Source organism: Peromyscus leucopus, chromosome 5, assembly GCF_004664715.2.
Source record: "Peromyscus leucopus breed LL Stock chromosome 5, UCI_PerLeu_2.1, whole genome shotgun sequence".
Taxonomy (NCBI): Eukaryota; Metazoa; Chordata; class Mammalia; order Rodentia; family Cricetidae; genus Peromyscus; species Peromyscus leucopus.
Window position 1 is genome coordinate 47,429,733 of NC_051067.1, and position 21,646 is coordinate 47,451,378.

The window sequence follows — 21,646 nt, forward strand, 5'->3', positions numbered from 1 at the left end:
GAAGCAGGAGTATGGCTTAGATAGCTGCAGGCCACTTTTTCCTAGGGACCTGTGCTGTCCAGTCAGAAGAATTCACTACCTGAGGCTGAGGATTAAATCACCATCACCTCCTTGTTTATATCAGAAAAACTAGAGAGAGAGCTGGATCAATCCCCAGGGTAGAAAGTGTTCTGCTGTCTCCAGGGATTTTCTGTCCAGTGTAGAATATGATATTTGCCAAATTTGTGAACATAATGAGCTGCCCAGAAAGATGCGGGCTAGTGAGGGAATTCCAGGCTAATTGAACCTGCCTGCTAAATTTGTGTCCCAGATTAGTTCAACCCTGACTGCAAAAAGGATGAAAAGGCAGTCATGTTTAAAGAGCATTATCTCTATATTTTTAGTACACTTGTTTGTGCAATGGACAGTAACTTGCAAAACTAATGAAGTCTGCAGCTCTGGGGTCCTAAAATAGTTCCTTTTCTATTCTCAGCACAAGTTACCAAAGGCACATACTTATTTTAGACTTGAATGTCCACAACTGTATGATAGTCACCCTGCTACACATGGTTGACTTCACTGAGAGAACTCTACTTTCTCATTTTCATTTTCCCTATTATTTTCCTCCACTAAAATGATTTTCCTGGATCTTCAATGAGGACTCTTGAACGTGTGACTATGAAAACAATGAAGACTACAGATTAGTCATTTGAAGCATATCTTGAGTAATATATTCTCTTCTCTGCAGCCTTCACTTTCTTCTTTGCATCCCTAGGAGGGATTTTCAGAGTGGCTTTGAAGCTGTCTGTGAAATGACTCCATGGTGTGATCCCTCCTCTCTGCCCTGAGAACAAATGAATGCCTTGCTCCCTGCCTCTGTTTCTTCCTTAGGCCTCCTCTTGGACGAGGTGAAGCTTTGCTCATGTCTGCCTTTCTCTTACTTTTCTGCCTCCAATGATAATTATCCAAACCAGAAATATAAAATACTAATGAATACAATGCTCATCAAAATGAAAAATGCCATTCACAAGTATTTTTGAAAAGACAGAAAATCCACAACCTGAATTTGGTTTTGACTTTGAATTCAAAGTCAAATTTTGTGTCCTGTAAGGTACCTTGAATTTTATCCAGTCCTTTTCAAGTGTTAGTTCCATTAATGAGCCATTGTCACACTGGTGCTATTCGGCAAACTGCTGCACAGCCAGTGTTAGGTAACAAAAAAGGGCTGGCCTGTGAGTTGTGCAGGATGTGACTAGCCTCGAACTAGGCCAAGTGGTGGGTGCAAGACAGTTCCCACTGTTTCTCATTCTGCAAGAAATGGTAAACTAAGTACAGGCAATGATGGGCACATGTGCAATAGGACAATACAGCCACCTAATGCATTTTAAGTCTTTTGGGACATCTGTTACATACCAACCAAAGTAAGTCACAGGCCAAATCCATGTGTGGCAATATAATTAGATTCACACAAACTACAGCCAGGAAGTAAAGAATTGAGAAAATAAGTCAGCCTACCATATTAGAACTTTTCCTTATAGTATTCTTGACAACTTTCAACAGAATACACATAAATATAAATTAACAAAATTTAATTAACACACTAGGTTAAATACTATGGCATCTTTAAACAACATTTGAATAAATTCTCCTTCCTCCTCATTCCCCACCCTGCACATCCTTGTTACCCCCTTGCAGTCTCCACCATCCCAGTCTCTTTTCCTCTTCTGTGTCCCATGTGACCTTTTGCTCACTGTATGTCCTTCCTAATTTCCTATTTTCTTTTCTTTCTTTTTTTTTGCGCAGTAGCAACTTTTATTGGGGGTGGGGGATCAGTCCTTCTTGGCTGTGGCCTTCCTCATTGCGGTCAGCACGTTGCTCAGCTCCTCCTGCTTCCTCTTGGCGCGGATGTGCGTGCCCACCCTCTTCTAGACGAACTTGAGCGCTTGCTTGTCCTTGGACACCTTGAGCAGCTCCATGACGAGCTGCTAGTAGGGCGCGAAGCTGCACACCTCCCAGATCATGTCCCGCACGAACTTGGTGTGCTTGGTGAGGCGCCTGGGCTGTGTCTCAGCTTGCTGACGTTCTTGGTCACCTTGTGGCCCTTGTTGAGGCCCACGGCCATGGGGTAGCGCGGGGCCATGGCTGGTGCTCTCTGATGGTGGCCACAACAGGAAGCCTAATTTCCTATTTTCACTCTCTTGGTTTCCTTTCTAGTTTTTTAGGCTTTACCCTCATTTACATATATATTGTATTATATGTATAATAACTCGTTATATTGTAAAGAACTTCTACAAGCTAGAATCTGCACGTGAGCAAGAAGAAGCTCACGTGTGTAGATTGCCTCATATAATATACTTTCCAGATCCATCCATCTTCATGAAATTTTTATTTTTCTTTGGAAATGAATAAAATTCCATTGTGTATATGGAATGTACCATATATGAATTATCTATTCACCTGTTGACAGGCATGTAGGGTACCTTGCCATCATAAGTAGAGCAACAATAAATATGGATGTACAGATACTTCTGCAGTAGGATATGGAGTCCTTTGGGTGCATGCCCTGGAGCTGTATAGTTGGGCCACACGGAGTTTTTATTTTTAATCCCCCCCCAGCTTTTAGGAACTTAATTCTCCTTCCACCTGTTTGTTTTCCCTTTGCCTGTATGTCTGCAGAGCAGCTCAGGACCAGCCAGTGGTGGCTCCAACTCCTTAGTGGCCTGTGCTGTGGGAGCTGTTGGCCAGTCCTCAGTGGCTGGCTGGGCACTTCAGTCCTCAGTAGGGAACTGCTGAATGGCACAGAGGGCATCTGCACACCCTCAGACCAGTCAGGCACCTCTGGCTGAGCAGCAGTGAACTCAGGAGCTGGCATGATCCATTCGTCCTGAAATTCCTCCTTGGTCACAGCTTTCTCAGCAGCAGCTTGCTCATCCTTCTCAATCTCCATGTCTCTGTAGAAGTAGAAATCAGATAAGGAGATAATGCTACACATGTGGAGTATTCTCCAGCCAGTATCTACCACATCAAATCCTCTGAATGAGCTCCCTTGTTGTTACATGGGATGGAAATGTTCATGTAGCAGAGGAGAGTTTGTGTTACACAGAGAAGTAGTGGTCAGGTTGACATAAGATGCCTCTGTGAGGGACTGGTGGTAAGCCCCTGGGGTCAGTCACCACTAGAAGCCATGGCTCCATGAAGGCTGTTTGGACCTGGTTAGTGAAGGTCCTAGGCATGAAGCAGCCAGCAATTGGAGTGACTCCAGGGGCGTCAGTGAACTTCAGCATGGCTTGCTGTCCTGTGCTCCTGGAGATGATGCTGACATCTTATACATATATATGCATATATTCATACATATACATATATATATGACAGAGAAAACTTTTGAATCTTTTAAACATGAAAACTTATTTTGACTAAGGTTTCTTTTTTGTTATGATTGTTTGCTTACCTTAAATCCCTACCTTATTCAAAATAAGTTTTCATGTTTAAAAGATATATATGTATGTATATGTATACATGTATACACACATATTATATATATATATGAGCAAGAGAGATTCTTATTCAGTATAATTTGCATAAAGCAAAAGTATCTGGTTTTTAAATTAACCTTTAACTCCATTTACTCTAACTAGAGATGTGCAAAGATTTGAGACAACTCTTCTTACCAAATTATACAAAAGACATCACTAGTAACAACATTCATATCTTAAGTGCTGATGTTTCCTGATTAAATGAATATCTAAGATGTTGTGGTGGTTTGAATAGGTATGACTCCCATAGACCCATGTGTTTGAATGCTCGGCCCAAAGGGAGTGGCACTACACGGAGGTGTGGCCTTGTTGGAGGAAGTGTGTTACTGTGGGGTGGGATTTGAAGTTTCATATATGCTCAAGTAACATACCTAGAGTAATAATAGTTCATAGCTACTTCTGTTGCCTGTGGATCAAGGTATAGCTCCCTCTCCAGCACCATGTCTTCGTGCACACTGCCATGAAGATAATGGACTAAACCTGAAACTGTAAGACAGCCCTAATTAAATGTTTTCATTTATAAAAATTGCCATGATCATAGTGTCTCTTTGCAGCAATAGAAACAGTAACTAAGACAGAAGTTAATACCAGGGGCTGGGTTATTGCTGTGATAGGCTTGACCATGCTTTTGTTTGGAGGAATTTGGACTTTGGGAGTTTGGGCTAGGAGAGCAGTGGAAAGCTTTAAGCACTGTTTAATGGGCCATACTGGTAGGAACATGGAGGACAGTAGTGCTGAGAATGACTGAAACCGTGGGGGCTGGCTCAAGAAGTTTCAGAGGAGAAGAATTTTAGTATGTTGTCTGAAGATTGTTCTTGTGATATTTTGGTGAAGAATGTGGCTTCTTTTTGCCCTTGTCTGAAAAGTTAGTCTGAGGATAAAGTGAAGATATTTTAATTAACTCCATTGGCAAGGGAAATCTTAAAGCAGTCTAGTATAGACTCTGTCATATGGTTATTGCATTCATTCTTATGAAGATCTATAATGAAAAGGAGCAAGCAGAACAAGGAAAAATACAAAATGTACATTTTGAGGAGAAAAGGGACACCAGGAAGTGGAATTAAACTAAGTCCTGTATTCAAGGAGATAAACAGATTAAGAAATGGAATAAAGGGAGTGGTAACCTCGGGGAAAGACTCCACCCAGCCAAGCTTCCAAGTCATAAAAAAAAGCTTAGAGCCAGGTGTGGTGGTGCACACCTTTAATCTCAGCACTTGGAAGGCAAAAGCTGTCAGATCTCTGAGTCTGAGATCAACAGAGTGAGTTCCAGGACATTCAAGCTTAGGCAGTGAAGAAAAGCATTGAAAACAGAAAGTTGATGAAGATGTAATTGAACAAGGGGGCCATGTTCCAGCCCCAGCAAGCAGCAGAAATTGGCAGTTTTAGCCATGTGGTTCTGGCTTTAGAGTCAAGAACTGAAAAAGGGGGTATGGAATCTCCCTCTGAAACTAAGGAAAGCTGCTGAGGGCATTTGTGTATCAGGAGTGTCCCTGGGTGGAGGCCAAGAGAGACCATTTCATGAAGCTGTGAAGTTGAATCCTGGATTGCCTTGAAGACCCTAAGATGTTGGAGATGTCAGAACTGTGGAAAACCTGCCAAGTAGAGCTGCTAACAGGGAGTAGAACCAGACCAAGAGAAAGGAGTGTGTTGCAATCAATAAAGCTGAAAAGAGGTGGAGATCTGAAGAGTGTTTTAACATCAGACATGAGGATACAGAGTTTGGAGTTTGCCCAGCTGGTTTTTTGGTCTTGCTCTGGTCCAGTATTTCTTCACTTTCCTCCCTTCCCTATATTTTAGAAAGGTAAAGTATATCCTTTGCCATTAAATGTTAGAAATATGCGATCTGTATTTTGATTTTGATTTTGATTTTTTTGGGGATTACAATTTAAGAAACTGAATGAATCTCAGAGAGACTTTGAACTTTGGACTTTTAAACATTGTTGAGACTGTGATAGACTATGGAGACTTTTGAAGTTGGACTAAATGCATTTTGCATTATGTTATGGTTACAAACCTGTGGGGGCCAGTGATTAGAATGTGGTGGTTTGAATAGGTATGACCCCCATAGACTCAAGTGTTTGAATGCTTGATCCATAGGGAGTGGCAGTATTAGGAGGTGTGGCCTTGTTGGAGTAGGTGTGGCCTTGTTGGAGGAAGTGTGTTACTTTGGAGGCAGGCTTTGAGGTCTCATATATGCTCAAGCCACACTCAGAGTGACAGTTTACTGCTGCCTGTGGATCAAAATGCAGAACTCTCAGCTCCTTCTCCAGCACCATGTCTTCCTGCACACTGTCATGAAGATAATGGACTAAACCTCTGAAACTAATAAGCTGGGATTAAAAAATTAAACAATATTTTTTTCTTTTTGCAAAGAAAATGACAATACCACAGTGACTCCTTTCAGATCCCATTTCTAACTATTTAAGTAAGATAGTTCATAGACTACAAATAACTATGAATACAGGGACAAACATACAGTCAATCTAGTATTTTTTAAATATGTAAATTTTAGTTATTTAAAATGTATGTCTTCTTCATCTGTTATCTTCACTCCATTAGACCAAACTGTGTTCTTGATTATTTTAACTGTAGGCATAATAATCCTACTCTATGTTATATGTAAATGTTACATTAGGTACAGAGGGCATATGGAAAGAAATCAGATCCAGATCATGATATAGCATGATCCAGGGGTTGATTTCTTAATGGTTTACCAGCTCTTCCTCTATCTTGAAGACTGCTGCCCTATCTACTCCTCAGCTTTATCTACATTAGATCCTAGGAATGAGCTTCCTAGATACGAAGGACTTTATAACAATAAATAATATGTGTTCCTCTTCAGGTACAAAATGTGATGTTTGGTCAGCAAGGGAAACTGTCAACAAGAATTACTGGAAAGAAGCTGTGTGTGCAGAGACTGATGGACTGACTGATTAAAACTGCAGTGCTGTGGAGAGATTAGAATGTTTCAGGTCCAATGGCTAATTGCCTTATTTCTGGCTAACTTTAGATCCCCGAATAGCCATTCCTTGCTAATCTCTGTATCAGAACTAACGTCATTTGACTAACAGATAAAAATTATTTTAGAATCTATTAACTAGCAGACCCCTAGCTTCCACCAACCCAAAAGTAGAGATTGTCATTAGATAGCATCTGAGACCTATAGAAAAACTTCCCCCATCTTGCAGTAACAACCTTTTTGATGTGCCCACCACTGTATTTTAAACGTATTTTAATTTATGACTTTCTTTGTTCTGTAAAGCTATAAAACTTCATGAAATTCCATCCACACTGGAACATGGAATTTGGGGTAACATAAATCTGAGTTCTTAGGTAACTCAAAATGGCCCTAGAATAAACTGTGTCTCATTCTCTTTAAGATGAGAGTTACATTTTTTGCACTGACAATAGAAATAGCAAAAATAGAGAAATAACAGGGGAGAGTTCTGAAAGAGACAATGGTCTACTGTAGGCTACTGCACAGGACACAGTAAATAAGACAAAACAACAGCCTACAGAATGGGAAAAGATCTTCACCAACCCCACATCTAACAGAGGGCTGATCTGCAAAATATATAAAGAACTCAAGAAACTAGACATCAAAATACCAAACAATCCAATTAAAAAATGGGCTACAGAGCTAAACAGAATTCTCAACAGAATATCAAATAGCTGAAAGACATTTAAGGAATTGCTCACCATCCTTAGTCATCATGGAAATGCAAATCAAAATGACTCTGAGATACCATCTTACACCTGTCAGAATGGCTAAGATAAAAAACACAGGTGGCAACTTATGTTGGAGAGGATGTGGAGCAAGTGGAACACTTCTCCACTGTTGGTGGGAGTAAAAACTTGTATAGCCACTTTGGAAATCAGTATGGCGACTTCTCAGAAATTGGGAATCAATCTACTTCAAGACCCAAGGATACCACTCTTGGGCATATACCAAAGGGATGCTCAATCATACCACAAGGACACTTGCTCAACTATGTTTATAGCAGCATTATTCATAATAGCCAGAACCTGGAAACAACCTAGATGCCCCTCAACTGAAGAATGGATAAAGAAAATGTGGTACCTATATACAATGGAGTACTACTCAGCAGTAAAAAAGCAATGACATTATGAAATTTGCAGGCAAATAGATGGAACTGGAAAAATATCATCCTGAGTGAAGTAACCCAGACTCAGAAAGACAAACATGGCATGTACTCACTCATAAGTGGATACTAGATGTAAAGCAAAGGATAACCAGACTACAACCCACAGCTCCAGAGAAGGTAGCTAACAAGGAGGATCCTAAGAGGGACAGATGCATCGATTGCCCTGGGAAGGGGAAACAGATGAGATCTTTTGAGTAAACTGGGAGTGGGGCGGGGGAGGGCAAGGGTAGAGGTGGGGTTTGAGAACATAAGGAAATAGGATGGTTGAGCTGGATCAGGGACAGAGTGGCAGAGCAATGAAAGAGATATCTTAATAGAGGGAGACATCATGGGGTTATAGAGAAATGTGGTGCTAGGGAAGTTCCCAGGAATCACAAGGATGACCCCAGCTTAGACTATTAGCAATAGTCAAGAGGGTGCCTGAGCTGGCCTACCCTGGTAATTAGATTGGTGAATACCCTGTTATCATAGAGTCTTCATCCAGTGGCTGATGGAAGCAGATGCAGAGATCCACAGCCAAGCACCAGGTCAAGTTCCAGGAGTCAGGGCGAAGAAAGGGAGGAAGGATTCTATGAGCAAGGGGCATCAAGATCATGATGCAGAAACCTAAAGAGACAATGGAACCAAGCTAGTGGGAACTCATGAACTTTAGACCAACAGCTATGGAGATTGCATGGGACTGGACTAGGCCCTCTGCATAAGCAAGACAGTTGTGTAGCTTGGTCTGTTTAAGGGGCCCCTGGCAGTGGGATCAGGATCTATCCCTGGTACATAAGGTGGCTTTTTGGAGTCCATTACTTATGGTTGGTCGGATACCTTGCACAGCCTTGATTGGGGGGGGGGGGCTTGGACCTGCCTCAACTGAATGTACCAGGCTTTGCTGACTCCCCATGGGAGGCCTTACCTTTTTGGAGGTGGGGATGAGAGGTGGATTGGGGGGGAAGGCTGGGAGGGAATGGGAGGAGGGATGAGAGGGGGATCTGTGGTTGGTATGTAAAATGAATAAAAAAATTTCTTAATAAAAAAAGTAAAAAAAAAAAATAAAGGCTCAGTTTGACACAGATGAATCATTTTTGTCTTGCACCATTCTGTAGAGTTATATAGAATCTATCACTTCCAAACCAAGACAGAAAATAAGTGAATGCTAGGTGAAGATGGACTTGGAATTTGAATTTGTTTGCTGGACTCTAAAGTTTTTACAGAACACATGTTGCCAAAGTAGAATACAAAGCTAACTGGGAGAACACATGTTGCCAAAGTAGGATACAAAGCTAACTGGGAGCCTGGCCATCTCTAGATTTATATTTTATTTCCAGTTATTTCATTAATATTATCATATGTAAGCAGGTATAGCAAAGAAACCACTGAAATGGCTGCTCCATTACGGGGAAGGTTTTTATTGTACACCAGAGAGAAAATATCCAGAGGTATCTGAAAGAGTCCAGAGCGGTGAGAAAAGAAGTAGACGGGGCATGTCCAAGGCTAGGGAAGCAGGAGCACAAGAAAACAGCGGAGACAGAGAAAAGCAAGGTAACGAGAGAACAGAGTACAGAGAATGACAAGAAAGCAAGAGAAAGGAGGGAATAACAAGGGGATCACAAAGGAGGGAATAACAAGGGGACAGCAAAGAAGGGAATAACAAGGGGACAGCAAAGGAGGAGTAACAAGGGGACAGCAAAGGAGGGGATAACAAGGGGACAGCAAAGGAGGGGATAACAAGGGGATAGCAAAGGAGGGAATAACAAGGGGACAGCAGAGGAGGGGATAACAAGGGGACAGCAAAGGAGAGGCCAGCAAGGGTATCCAGGTTCTAAGGAGGAGGAGCAGCAGTGGGGAGGGAAGCCCTGAGCTGGAAGGAGTGTAGGGTAGACGTTGTCAGGGTGGGAAGAGCTAGGATGCTAGCTGCTAGTGGGGGCTTTAAAATGTGTCATCAGTACTTGTGAAAAGGGACTGGGGACCCTGGAGGCCAGCGTGGGCTTTGACATGCAGCCATTAGGTGTGTCCCTCCAGCCAGAGCTAAGGGAGACTCTTTTTGGGGGACAGGAACCTGTTTCACACGTTCTGGAGGAATGCTTGTTTCCATCTTTTTACCTAACTGCGAGAAATCCTTCTGCAGTCCCACATGAACTCATTTCAGGTACTGCCTGAGACCTAACAATTATATTGTGTATGACACATAAAATTCTTTAATTTATTTAGCCATTCTTTGTGAAGGTTAATAATACTTGTTCTTCATTTCTCATGGGACATTAAAATAATAATTTCATAAGTAGTTATTTCTGAGGGCAAATCCTTACATTAAAAAGACAACTACAATGAAGAGCTCAGAGAGCTTTTAGAGGTCCCTTGGTGTGACTGCAAAGGATGGGGTGAAGAGGGAGAGAGAGACAGACAGACAGACAGACAGACAGAGACAGAGAGAGACAGAGAGACAGAGACAGAGAAAATTATAAGAAACAAGTTAGCAGAAAAAGTCTGGGCTACGTGTCACTAAGCATGTGTGAGAAAATCCCATTGGTTATACAGATTCAGGAGTTGTTGAATGCTATGCAAATGCCCTGTAAAGAACCAGAGCTCAGGCAACTCAGGGCCTTGAGCATCTTTTCCTAGCTCACCAGCCTGCTTCTACTCTCAGGACTGTGGACTTTTTAGCTGACCTATGCAGATCTTGTCTGCTGGACCTGGGATCTGAAGACCTGAAAGAATGGGGCAGACTACAGTCTAATGCTGTGGACAGCCCTACTTCAGTTTCAGTGGACGTTTATACACGAATGAAACAAAGAAAATGGTGATTCAAGGAAGGCTGTTTGAGCTCAGAAAAACATGATGAGAAATATATGATCAGAAAAACATGTAAATAAACATTAATAAGCACCTACTAAATATTAACAGAGCAGCTCTTCCCCAGAACTTTCTCAGAACAGACCAATTTAAACAGAATTCCTGACATGTACTGTAGATTATATCTGGGAAAGCAGGAAAGCAAGGCAGAGGCCATGTCTAGACTCAGGTACACTGACCAGACTGGGCTCTATAGCTATGTTCTGCATCCAACAAGAACCAGCATATTTTATAAATTTATGTAAATATTCGCCACAGGAGGCATGGAAATCATATCCAAGAACAATCCAGGGAACAAAACGAACATGAGTTAAAAGGCCCTTTGCCTTTTTTCCTGGCGCCTTCCTCACAGTTCCCCAAGGCATTGTTCACCATGGGTCATTCTTTTGACCATGTTCTGACAAGGACCCTTTTCCTGTACCAATAATTGCCTCTACTTTTACAAAACCATTTGTTTCTGGCCCAGTGTATTGCTCTGGTACACAAGAACATGGAACACTGATTCTCAGATAACACTGAGAGTTAAGCTGAGGCAGAGGACTATCCTTCCTTGAGGAGATAAGGTCTGGTTGACAACAGGCCGAACTTTTGGTGACTTATGCAAGGACTGCCTGCGAGCATCCTTCTCTGCCGGCCTACAGTGGGAAGAAGGGGGAGGGTTGCTCCCTCTGCGCTAAAGCCCATTGCCGAATCTCACCAGTGTCACCAGTGTCAAACCTTCGCCGAGCCCACTCAGAGATAATAAAAGTGATTTCTAACAATATAGTAAGTGAACTTACGTGAGGTATTTATAGGATCTAAAGTTAGTTGATACATCGTACTTTGTTTTCACTGCTTAGCACTTCCCTGTTCTCAGATCAACCTTGTCTAGCAAAACCTAGAACTAGGGCTCAAATGATTCTGAAGGTTATAGAAGGGACACTTGTGTTACCTGGATTTCAGGGTCCCCTCTTGGGATTCCTAGCTTTGGTAATTAAAAAAAAAAAATAAGATTGGACTCAAATGGAAGCTCAAGTGCAATTCCATTGAGTTTGAAAGAAAATCTCCAAAGCAGACAAGCTGTAAATCTTGGCATCTGCCCAGAGAGGAAGAAAGAGAAGAGGGGAGCAAAAGCATTGAGTTAGGCTAGCATGGAGGCACAATGCAGACAAGCAGCCACAAGAGGAGAGAGGAGCTTTAAAGAAACAGACAAGTCTTAAGTGCTGAGGAAAACCTTCTTAGGCTCTGGCATCTGGAAAACCAAAAAAAAAAAAAAAAAAAAAAAAAAAAAAGGCAGAAGGAAGAAAAAGTCAAAATTATGCAGGTCCAACAGGTAGGTCTCCACAGACATTCTGAGGTGGACTGCGGGCAGGAGGGGTGGGAATTCTCGGTTGAAGAAGTGCATTATCTCATCCTCCTGAGTAGTCCCTTAGCTAGGTGATTGACCTGCCCAACTCTACCAACCAAGGGAGGAGACAGTGGTAGGTAGATTCCATTCTTTACTGTAACACTCATACAACTGGGAGGTGTAGGCAGACATGGAACAGCAGGTATCTGTTGAGAAGTGCAAGACAAAAACAAAACAAAAACAAGAATAAACCTATTCTAATGAGACTCCTAGCCAAACGTGTGCCTCACTTTTTTGCCTCTATTTTCAATTGAAAAATAAATTCAACAATACAGCTAATTCTTTCAACACATGGCTATTCAACTTTAACTGTAAAAGAAAATGGGCAATATTATTAGTGACCCAAGTGGACATGGGATTGAATTTTAGCTATGTATACAGAAGAGAACAGTGATTCTCCAATTCCCCATCTCCAAGTAGGATATGCTGTGCACAGTGCCCTGGGGAGGAATTAAGCTTCTCATCATGCCCTTAGTAGAAAATGAAAAGCTGCCAAACTGTGCATAAATTAGCAAAAGGCAACTTATGCAAATTGTTAATTCATCCTATTGTGCTGATTGGCGTTAAGTGGAAGCAGGTTAATTATTGTTGCTGCTGGACTCCACATAAGAGAACTGGAAAGCTCGAGCCGCTACATCAAATTTTGTTGTTGTTGATGTTTGTTTGGACATTTGAATTTAATTGACTAAAATAGATACAACCTGTCATCCAAAAATCAACTTTAAAAATTAATCTTTCTGTCAGGCAGTAGGGGTACACACCTTTAATCCCAGCAGTCAGGAGGCAGAGGCAAGTAGATCTCTGAGTTCAAGGCCAGCCTGTCTACAGAGTGTGTTCCAGGACTGCCAGGACTACATAGAGAAATCCTGTCTTGAATATATATTCTTCAGAAGAATGGTTTCAATCTAGATTGTCCTTTCTGATGGAATTCAGAAAATAATTTCTGTCTAAAGCCTGCTATCAAGACCTTGAAAATTCTAAGAGCCATTAGCACTTTAATTTGATTGTTTTACAAAAGCGTGAGAAAATTGAAGAGCAGTTAAGAAACAAAGTGGCTTAAAGTGAACCATAAGACCCAGCAGACAGGGAGGGCTACCTTTCAGAGGCTGGCAATGTGGTGGCCGTCAGGATTGAATCTTCTCTATCTCAGGGTAGCCTGAGTGCTTATACTTTGGGAAGAGTCTATGGTAATTATGGAAGGATGAAAAATGTATTTTTCTTTTTTTATAAAGTACTTTTTTTAAAGTTTATTTATTTATTTTATGTGCATTTGTATTTTGCCTGCATGTATGTCTCCATGAGTATGTTGGGCACCCTGGAACTAGAGTTTCAGACAGTTGTGAGCTGCCATATGGGTACTGGGAATTGTACCCAGGTCCTCTGGAAGGAGCAGCTAGTGCTCTTAACCACTGAGCCATCTCTCCAGCCCTGAAAAATGTATTTTTCATCAGGCAAATTAGGACATGCAATCCTGAACATAGAAATTGAGAATTTTTGTGAGCTCATGGTAATTAATGGGAGATTTTCAAGTTTCACAATATTTATCCATGAGTCTACATAACATTTCATTTGGCTGAGGAATCCATTTCTTCTATCTTATCTTCAACACCTGAGATTCTCTTTCACATGCCTTATAATCTGTTGATGAGACTTACCTCTGAAATTTTGTTTGACATCCTAAGTTCCTTTATGTCCAGTTTTACTTCATTTTCGGTTTTCTTTAGTGATTCTGTTTCTTTGTTAAATTCTATTTTCAAGTCTTGAATTATTTTCATTATTTTATTCAATTGTTTATGTTTTCATGGACTTCATAAGTGATTTATCCATATCCTCTTTAAAGTCCTTGAGCATATTCATAATTGCTGTTTTTGAAATCATTATCTTATGATTCATCTGCACTGAATTTCTCAAGGCCTACTGTAGTATGGTTATTGGCTTCTGACAGAGGCAGATTGCATCGTGTGTTTATGTTTTTTCTAAGCACCTGGAATTATGATGTTTGAGGTGTTTCTGGAAGTCAATATCTTGTCTTATCTTTGTTAGTAGGGGAGTGATCCATCCTTTGGTTGTTGCCCTCTCTGGATCCTAAGCAAGGGTGGTGGCTATGAGATCCATCTATGGTAGAGAGCGTGTCTACTGTTTGGTGGGTGACAGAAAGGAATAGAGGTGGGCTAAAAGGAAAGGCTAACAGGGGCCCCAGGAAAGAGCTAGAGGGATCAGAGTTCATGCCGAGAGGCAAAGTCCACAGGGAATGGAGGTAGCATGGGAAAGGGGCTCCTGAAAGCGGGCTGCAATAGGACGAAATATGTCTGGAGAGACGGAGATAAGAGGACTAAGGGGACTCTGGGTTTGCACCAAGAGATGGAGCCCACAGGGAGCCGATGTGGGATGGGAGGAGAGGTTTCTGTAAACAAGCTGTTTTACGACTGAGAATAAGTCTGGAGAGAGTGTAATTGAGGAGAGGAATTATAGTGAAACTTGACTACTTGAATACCAAACTAGTGTGGCCACTGAGGTCCCTAGTAGAAAATATTTCTGCAGGTCAGCCATGGTGGTTAACACAGATGAGTGGGGATGGGCTAGAAGCGAAGGCTGACAGAGTCAGCAGGAAAGAGCCAACCTGAGTCTGCACCAAGAGGTAGAGTCCACAGGGCATGGAGTCAGGGTGGGAAGAGTGGTTCCTGCAGGCGGGCTGCTACGGGACTGAGAGTACGTCTGGAGAGACAAGAATGGAGGACAGCAATGTCAGTGAAAATCGCCTACCTGCGTCCCCGGTGGCCACTGGGGTCCTGCAGAAAGTGTTTCTGTAGACCAGAGGTGCTAACACAGCGTACTGCAGGTGAGTTAGAAGGGAAGGTTGCAGGCTCAGTGGGAAGGAGCTAAGCTAGCTTCACTCCAAGAGACAAGAGTCTTACTCATTTTTTTTAAACTGGAAAATCTTCCTTTCTTATCTAACAAACTGTTGAAAAAAGTTGTAACCTGCCCTATTCATTCTCTGCTTCAAACTCCATTCTAACATGATCAGAGTTCCAATACTTTACACCCAGAGTCCTAGTTACATTAAAATGCTGTCACGAATTTCCTTATTGGTGAGATTATGAATAACTTTTTTAAAACTAATACGAATAAGTTGAACTTATCCAACAGTTATCCTTAATGCCCTTCTGGGATACTTCACATTCCCATTTGGTAAAAACATCTCAAATTCCCATGAGAGAATTCCTCTTCAAATCAATTTCCAGTGTTTCCAGGGACTGGAGACTTCTCCATTTCTAGGACTGAAAACATGGCCAGACAGTCACAACTATCATGAACACCATGATAGAAATATCAATAAATAAGCATTTTGTTAGAGTTTTATCTTCTTCTCCTCTCCCTCCTTCTTCTCCTCCTTTGTGTGTGTGTAGGTTTTGTGAGAATTGGAACAAAAATTGTCTACTAATAGTACAATGAACAAACAAAATTGTGATATATCCATATGATAGGACATTATGTAACAAAACCATATGTTAAAATAACAATGTAGATGAATCTTAAAAGCATAATTTTCGATGGAAGGAGGCACATCACAAACAATGCACATTGTGTGAATCTGTTTTCACATGGTGGACACGAAGCATCATGACTGAGAAAAGGTCAGTGTGAGGCTTCCATGCGCTAATAACAATATTCTTTGCTTCGAGTGGGATGGCGCATCATGAATGTGTTTACATGGCAAAATTCAATGAGTTGGATGTTTACTGTGTAAGCACACTTTCACTGTGTGTCATACTTTAACAGGAAATGTGAACTCAGAAGGCTAAGAAAATGCCAGCTACACTGATATTGCCCATAGTCCCAGTTGTCTGACATGCTGACATAGGCAGATTGTTTAAGGCTAAGAATCTGGAGCCAGTCTGGGAAAAAATAGTGACTTACCCTCCCAGGAAGAAAGAGGGAGAGAGCCAGAGCAAGAAGGAGAGCAAGAGGGAGTGAGAGTGAAGAAAAGAAGTGATTCATCACTTCAAATGATTCAAAACTACATGTAACTTAAAAGATCTAGCTAGACTTTAGAAGAAAGGATTAGACTTCATACCATATAAATACATTGTAACAAATTAAATAATCTAACACGAAAATAGCACGATTGAAAGTCTGAAACACAAATATGTTTGGTTCAAGTGGATGGAAGAAGGCAAGAAATGAAAGGTGATTTGACACATGATGTTTCCTGATCAACATGGAAAACTAAAAGATGTTTCTAACACATATACAAAAAGCTAGCTATTCATAAAAACATTCAAATACAAATGATGAACGGGAAAGTATTGGGAAGACTTAAGATACAAAAGCACTTAAGAACTAAGAGATTGGCTGCTCTGCCTTCAAGAGCAGTAATCAGTTTGAAGGTCTGAGGAAGCACTTCTCTTTTAAAGAACTGTACGTATTAGTGGATGTGTGTTGTGTACATGTGAGTGTGCAGGCCATGGTACATATGTGGGAGTCAGAAGACAACTTTGTGGAGTCCGTTTTCACTCATCAGCTTTATGTGGCTTCCAGGAATCAAACTCAGGTCATTACACTTGAAGAACAGTGCCTCACCTGGTGAGCCGCCTCACTGGCCCCAGGATTTCTTTTTAGGGTAAACACTTAGATCTAAGTAAGTAAAAGGTAATTCAAAGAATTCATAGGACAGGTACTTTACTCAGAGTAACTTTTCCGAAGCTGTTGGTACAAATGTTACAGCTCTAGAGGGAAAGGTACCCTGACTGTCAGAAGTCAAGCTGTGAAGGAAGGTATCCTGCATACCGACAGCTCTGGAGGGAAAGGTATCCTGACTTGTTGGAAAGTCAGGCCATACCTGAAGCTGGGTTCCGGTGGGGGATGGTCTCCCCATAGGATGTGGCAATCCTGCTCCTCTCCAAGAGAGAGAGAGCCATTACAGCTGAGCTCTGCTGCGCTCCCCTAAGGGAGTTTCCCAGCAGAGGTATCCATTGCCTCTCTGCTCCACTCCACTAGGGAGTTTCCCAGCAGAAAGGTTCCTTTCTTCTCAGCTCCAGCCCAAGTTGTTACTTCTCTGCTTCACTCTGCTAAGGGGGAAACCCCTGCAGAAAGGTAGCAATCTGCTCTTGCTTGGGCCAAAAATTATTACTTCAGCTCTGCTCCCCTAAGGGAGTTTCCCAGGAGAGGTGCTGTTGCTTCTCTGCTCTACTCTGCAAAGAGAGTTTCCCAGCAGAGACTCTGCTCCACTCTGGTGAAAGAAGGTCCTCACCCAAAACTCTTTCAAGAGATTTATTTGGGAGGGAGGAATCCAGGAGAGTGGCTGCCTTTGCCAGAGAGGAGAAGGGCAGCTGCCAGGTTTCCTAGGGGCAGAGTTTTTCCAGGGAGAAGATTTTCGGGTTGGGAATTGGTCAGATTTCAATCCCCTTGAGCTTGGACAAACTCAGATTGGCTGGATTTTGTGCTAAGGGATTGGTTGGTTCCTGCTCCAGGATTGGTTGGTTTTGTGCTGAGTTGGTCAGGGTCAGATCAGGCTCTTGTTCCATGGCCAAAGCATGTTTCTTTTACTGGCCCTTTTTAACCTTTTGGCTCTGGTTTCAGGGCCAGGGTGTGTTTCTTTCACTAGCTCTGATTCCAGGGCCAAAGTGTGTTTCTTTGGCTCTGGTCTCAGGGTCAGGGTATGTTTCTTTGGCTCTAGTTTCAGGGCCAGGGTGTGTTTCTTTCACCGGTTCTGTTTTCAGAGCCAAAATGTGTTTCTTTCACTGGCTTTGGTTTCAGGGTCAGTGTGGGTTTCTTGGGCCCTATTACTCTAGAGTTGGTATTCTTTCTTATTAGTCTTATAAAAACATTTGAATAAGACATACTCAACTGTAAAGTCAGAACATTTATGTATGTTAAAATTGTCAAAAAATTCTATTAAAATCTTACTTAAAACAAAATGCAGAGCTTACCTTTTGCAATGCAGAGGAATCTTCCATGGAGTCATGGTTTGCCTATGAATGAAGAACACAAATAGGTCTTAGAAATCTCCAGCCCCTCTTCCTTGGAGGGTGGGAGTGGGTCCTGGCCCAAGCCTAGAGATTTGAGATGAACAGATAGGGTTCGTCAGATGAGGCTGAGGCACTGGATGCAGGACTCATACTAGACCTGAGGATAAAGGAGCTTGTGGGCAAGATAGGATCAGGTAGACTTGCTAAAATAGAACCTCCTATGTGACCCAAAACTCTAGGCTTGGGTTAGGATACACTTCCTGCTTGCCAGCCCAGAACCCTATGATCAGCTGATGTCATCACTTCCATGGTACACTTGACTTCCAGACCCAGCCCTGCCCAGCATATCTTGAATTGAGATCTAAGCCTCTCTACAAGAAGTGGATTTTGGGGGTATGTCATTTGAAGATATACCCTCTCCTGGTTACCCTCACTTCCTATCTGCTATGAAATGTGCAGCATTTGACACATACTCCAACTCACCACAAGGTCCTACCTGACTGGGGTTTCAAAATAAATGAAGGCAAGGACTATGGATCGGAACCTCTGTCACAAAATAAATCTTTCCTCATTGATATTGTTCTGCCAAGTATTTTGTCAATGACTAAAAAAAAAAAAAGTCTAACTAGGACAGAAAATTGGTGGTAGGAATAGGCTGTTGCTATTGACTGCCTGTGCAGTTCTTAAGTCTTTGGGATTAGTTTGCAGAAGGGATTTGGAGAAGTGAGTTAGAAAAAAACAAACCTATAATGCTTTAAATGTAGGGTTTTAATTTTGAGCTTACAGATTCAGAATGACAATAGAGATGGGGACATTTTTGTGCTCCCAAGGTTTTAGGTGAGAATGAGAACTCTATTTGACCAGAGGTCGAGCATGTTACATTTTAGCAATGAACTTTCATACCTTTTCCCTGTTTTCAGCCTTCATACGTGGCTGGTTTTTAAAAGTGACTGACTAGATAATGTGGTGAAGGAGATTTCAAAACAGCATGGTGTTTAAGCTGTTGCATTATTTTTATGCCAGTTGCTTCAAATCAGATTTATAGTGAGAATCAGGAGTAAAAGCAGGGCAAATGATTTAAAAAAAAAAAAAGTGCAGTTTGACTGAAAAGGGATCTCACTCAAAGACGTGGAGAAAGCTGGTGCTAATTTCTTTCTTGTTGTTTATTTGCTGTTGTTGTTTGTGTGGTGCCGGGATAGAAAGCAAAGCCTTGCACATGTACATGGCTCTAATCTCTTCAAAGGTCACATTATTGGCTAGGAATGTAGCTAGGTGGTAGAACATTTGTTTATCATGATGAGGCTCTAGATTCAGTCCAAGTACTGAAGAAAAAGGAATGAGAAAAAGAATAAGAAGAGGATGAGGAGGACAAGGACAAAGAAGAGGAAGGAGTCATAGGAAAGTACTTTGCCTCGGGACAAAAAGAAAGATGCCTTAGTTTATAATCTCAGCACTTGCAGCAAAGGTAGGATAATTGCCCTAAATTCTAGGCTAGCCTGGGCTACAAAATGAGATCCTGTCTCAATAATTAACAACAGAATAATGCATTAAGGTTATCTCAGAAATTGCTCAGACCTCAACCATCATGACAAGATCGTGTGCAAATGTTTTAATTCATTTAAAAAAACTTTAAGAGACGAATTCAGGTCACGTTGCCCCTACAGAGCTGTGTAGAGAAGTGTTTCCCCACTGTCAGTCATTAAGATACTCAGAGGTCATTAAAGACATGATCTGAGGAAGCTGAAATACTGCTCACTGATGACAGACCTTACCATCACTGGAGTAGAATGCAAGAGTTGTACCACACAGAACTTTCTATCTGGATTTCAAATGAAGGCCTAGGAGGACAGACAATGAATGCATGGTCAGAATTCCTGTAGGTGAGGCCAATGACTCCAGAAAATTAGAGATGCCAAGAATATGGAACATTGGCTGAGGAAAGCTGCAAGCAGTGAACAGAGCCCACCCAGAAGAGAGGTTCTGTGAACTGCTGCAAGCAAGATTGCAGGGGCAGGTCCTCCTGCAGAGGCAGGTTCTCCTGCAGGGGCAGGTCCACCAATGCTGGAGCTCCATCATGCCTCCAATTCTCACCAGATGTCAGACCTGGAGCTTCAGAATTCCATGTCTGCCTGTTTGGATTTTGGTCTTGCTCTGGGCCCATCTGATCTTTCTATGTCCCGATTCCTCCCTTTTGGAATGGGAATGTTCACATTGTGCCATTGTATATATGCACAAACACACAAACACAACCTGCTGAGTCTGTGTTTTGTTGTTTCTGTGCATATGATTTCAGTGCTGATCACGTAGTATGTTTTGGATAACCAACTAGAGGGCTCTTTTCTGGGAGAGGCTAATTTTTCCTCTCAGCAGTCATTAATCGCCTGGAGCTCTTTGCCTAGGAGGTGGGGCCCCATGAGATTTTCCCCTTTCCATGTTAGCATGTAGTATCTTGCATATAAAGGATTTTCCCACACTATCCTGCTGTGTGAACGCTGTTCCCAAAGAACTTTGTTTATTCTCCCAGGAAGAACTCCTCTGCCTGCCCAAGGAATGCCACAGGCAAGATGTTTCCTCCCCCTCTCCAGCAAAGCAGCTTAGCTCACTCAAGGACATTAGGCAAACAGCCCCCATTCTGTCATGAGAGCTTCTGTATCCTGAGCATATTCAGTGCTAGTGATGAGAAATACTCCTTAAATTGTTCATGTTTCTCTGTTCCTGCTTTGAACTCTGAGCTATGCAGAATAAAAACTTTACTGGATGTCAGTAAAGGCACTTTTCAGTAGCATAGTCCTGAGTCCCCTGGTTCTGCTGAGCCCCTTATTCAACTTCAGCCCCTCAGCAAATGGTGGAACTTGATAGCAGGTCTATTGACATTATCATTTTCCAGGTCTTGCCTAGACAGCCATTTCTAGGAGACACAATCCCACAGCAGACTTCCTGGCCCTCTGGCCCTTAAAATTACTCTACCCCATCTTCTATGATGTTTCCTAAAATGTAGGAGCAGGAGTTGTGTTGTAGATGTGCACATTGAGACTGGGCTCACTATGATCTATTGATCTCTGCACTGTGTCCAGTTGTAGTTTTCTGTAATAATCTCCATTTGCTATTAAGAGAAGCTTCTTTGATAAGGGGTCAGAGCTATACAACTCTGTGAGTATAAGAATATATCTTAGAATGAAGTGAGGAATTACGCCAGTCTAGTAAAGGAGTAATAGTAGATTCTCTTCTAAAACCCATGATCTCACTAGTCCCAAGTTGTTGGCTAGGTTTCTATTACCAGGCATTATTTTCTCCTGTTGCATGTCCAATTAGACAGCTATTAGCTACTGCCAACATATGAGTGTTACTATTCCACCCTTTAGGGAAATCTTGCTATGCTGGTCACTGTTGTGGTTCATAGGCATCAGAGTTGGATAGGACCATTGTTTCTCTCCCTTGGCAGTGTGCATAGTACTCTCTGGCACTATGGAAGCTAGATGGCAGGAGAAGGGTTTTAGGTTAATTCCACCTCAAGTCATCTGAATCCTGTGTCCTAATTGTGCAGTATCTTCAATAGATACTTTCCTTCGATATCTAAGGAACAACCAAGGAACACAATAGTAGCCTGTATTGTTTTGGGAGTCCCTACGTTAACCAACAACACAAACAGAGGTTTCTCATGCCTGGTACTGAGGTTTTTATTAGGTTGTCTATAGTTCTTATGTGCAGTGTTATCAGTACAAGTAGCATAACCATGTTTAAGGGCTCTCTCTCTCTCTCTCTCTCTCTCTC

The 21,646-nt window shown here is 41.9% G+C and overlaps 2 pseudogenes; both read right to left on the reverse strand.

The window, feature by feature from the left end:
• Positions 1-1,808: 1,808 nt before the first annotated feature.
• LOC114685807 lies at positions 1,809-2,134 on the reverse strand (annotated as a pseudogene).
• A 527-nt stretch (positions 2,135-2,661) lies between these two features.
• Positions 2,662-20,036, reverse strand: LOC114685635 (annotated as a pseudogene).
• Between the last annotated feature and the right edge of the window lie 1,610 nt (positions 20,037-21,646).